Source organism: Nipponia nippon, unplaced genomic scaffold, assembly GCF_047370975.1.
Source record: "Nipponia nippon isolate SJK-2023a ecotype South Korea unplaced genomic scaffold, ASM4737097v1 scaffold_1, whole genome shotgun sequence".
NCBI classification, from domain to species: Eukaryota; Metazoa; Chordata; class Aves; order Pelecaniformes; family Threskiornithidae; genus Nipponia; species Nipponia nippon.
Window position 1 is genome coordinate 57,842,667 of NW_028262290.1, and position 3,160 is coordinate 57,845,826.

Here is a 3,160-nt window from a genome sequence, read left to right on the forward strand (position 1 = left end):
AAAGTGACGCCATGGGTTGAGACAGCCAGTCGGAACGTACTACCCAAACTGGCTGGGGCACGGGGTGTATCGGCAGAGGCTGGTTAGCTTTTGAAGGGTCACGGTGGAGTCTGCAAATTCACAGGGGCCGCGTTCTTCGCAATGGCTGGTGATGCCTAAAGAATTTATGCATAGCAGCAGAGCACCTTTAAATATGCATTTTATAAATGTTGCGATATGTCGTGGCTACGTATTTATCATGGCATGAGATTAAGCTAAAACACAATATGTGTTAAAGAGAAATGAACAGTGCGATGCAAAGCAAAAGCCATGGGGAATAAAGCCATTAAACTTAGAAATTGAGTTGATGCTTTGTAAATGGGAGGCTATTGGCTTCAAGGCTCTGTTACAGGCTGAGCGCCTGCCATCGTGCAGCTGTGGCCAGACATCTCAATGGAAGCACTAGCGTAGCTGCTTCTGCGTGAAGTAGAACCAAGCATCGTACAGCTTCTGGAACTGCGTTTTGCTGTAACACAGAATTCATGACTAGGTCCCAGCCGTAAGTTCTGATATTACTGCGAGGGAAAAGAGTTAATACTTGAAAAAAAAAAAAGTGCCAAGAATCTTGCCATTCCTAAATAATCGAGTTATTCACTTGGTGAACCAGCCTGTTCTTTATCGCTTTTCATACACTGACTCAAAATCCAGCATATAGACCCTGCGCAATCCAGACCTAAGAATGTCCTCTGATCCTGCTTTGACTCTTAGCCATTCTTTCGCATGTGTGTTTACTTCCACCTGTTTGATGTGAATTTCTAGAATGTGTGGAGGTGGGGGAGGCAAACTAATGCCCTCAGAGAAAAAAAGGAGACAGATCTTCCATCTGAGCTTGGGGGGAAAAAAACCCAACCCACCGAAAGGAATCCAGGAACATCACCAGGGGACCAGCTTGCGCATAAGCAGTAAGAAAGCACAAATGGTTCCTGTTCCTCTTCAGTCAACCAAGGCCAATCATCTTTCTTTCCTGACATAAAACTGTTAATAACAGGTTTGGTGAACAATTCCTTCAGTTGCATGTCTTTTCAAATAACTGCCTGCTTTTTTTCCTTGGAAACTTCTCTTTTCTTTTGAAGTCTACCTGCTGAGTCCCACCTATCTTTGTTCCTCTTCTTTTCACATTCCTCACCTATGTGTTTTTCATTTTCCCCCTACTTTTTCAACCTAGTCTCTTCCACCTTTTCATTCTCTGCCTAGCCCACCTTCGTTTTCTCTCCTTTTTGCCGCTTTGCACGTGACCACAGAGAAACACACAGAAGCAGGCTGCCAGGACAAGCCGGACCGAAGGAGGCCCAGAAGCGCAGCTCCCAGCGCCGCCCAGACACAAACGCCTCTGCCAACGCTAGGATGAGAGCAGGATAAAAAACAACCCAGCAACTTACGCCACCGACACCACTTGAAAACAGGGAGTGGGTGAGGCGCCCCATGGGGAGAAGGTGTGGTGTCAGGACAGAAACAGGAATCTAACCTGATGGGTCAGCAACTTTGCAAAGTCGTTCTGGTCAAAGCCAGCAAGGAATCGGGCAGACCCTCAGTTCACAGACACAGCAGTCCCTGCGCCGGCTACCTTAGCCCAGCCACCGTAGGCTCTTGATTTCTCTGCGTCCTGAGATGACTGCTCTCCATTTCTTCTCTTGCATTTGTAGCTCCTTAGGAAAAGGTGGCCACCTCCTGGGAAACGGGGTCAGGCTGGGAAAGAGGGTTGAGACCTGCTCCTCCCAGCATTGGGAGGAGCAGGGAACTGGGTGGCTGGCGCTGTGCTGTAGGCGCCCCTGTTTGAAGCAGCACTGCTCAGTGTGTTTGCAACAAAAATGAATCTGGCCTTATTGGCAGCCACAGCACAGACTAAACCTGGTCGTCTTGATTTATGTTAAACCACCTGAAGTCTTCAGTTTGTGAGCAGAAGGCGGCTAACAGTCCTCTTGGAAGAAGCAGGCTGGGTAAACAGCTCCCCCCACCCTGTATCTTTGTTTTGATTCCAAAATCCCAACACAGTCAAATTCTGCCACTTTTGGCACAAAATATTAAGACTTACTGAGGTAAGACTACACAAAGCAAGTTAATGCTCTAAATTAGGGGCAAAGGGACTTGCCTCTCCTTTACATTACCATAGGCTTATTAATTGCATGCTGCAACTCCGCAAGAGTGAAATTTAAAAGTAGACAGCACAAACAGGGAATAAGAGAAAATGTTTCCTAGAGAGGAGAAAATTCCTTTACAGTCTGGTAGCGCCACTGTGAAGAGTTAAGTTCAGGTTGTGTTTTTGTTGGTTTTTTTTAACTACAGAATGAGGAAATGCAGAATTCTGACCTTCATGACATAAGCACATTTAGTCCTCAGCGCTGGCTACAAATTGCCTATTCCAACCAGAAGTGTCCAGCTAAATGGGAGGGGGAAAAAAATAGAACAAACAAGGCAATCATACAGGACAGACATAAGGTACAGCACTATAGCATGTGCACAGAAATCAGTCACTACTACTTTACCATGCGTGCAAGATTTAAGTTTTATAAAACCAGTTTACTATTGCAATAAATCAGTCTAAACGTTGACTCCAATAATAAAGGAACTGAAGTTTAGCTTTACTCAGGATGCTTTCCTGTTTATCGCTCATTCTGCAACAATGAATCGAATAGGGACACACAGAAGTGGTGTTTAACAACTAAAAATGCCCAGTAAATATGCCCTAAATTGCTGTGTTGCTCCGTTTCCCTTGTTCCTCTTCACTGTAAAGCCAGGCAACATCAGAGATGGCAACAGCTTCATCACGAAGAAAAAAAAAAAATCCCAAAAGAATAATTTCCATAAACAATTTACTTCCAATAGCCCCAGCAAAGAGCTCGCGTCTGACCTTTCAGAGACAACTTTTTCCTTTGTCATCCTTCTGCCTTCCAGATGGAATCACTCACCAGTCGTTCCCTCAACCTGCCCTCAGTCATAAACCTCAAAGGATGAAACTCTGGGCGATCTGATTCAGCACCTTTGGATTTGGCTGCCGGTTTTGGTATTTGTGAGCAGAACCTTGCTACCCTAATTTAACAAAATCTTATGCTTAAGAGGAAGTTTTGTCTTTTGTCTGAATTCTATACCAAGAAACCAACAAAAAAAAAAAAAAAGGACAAGC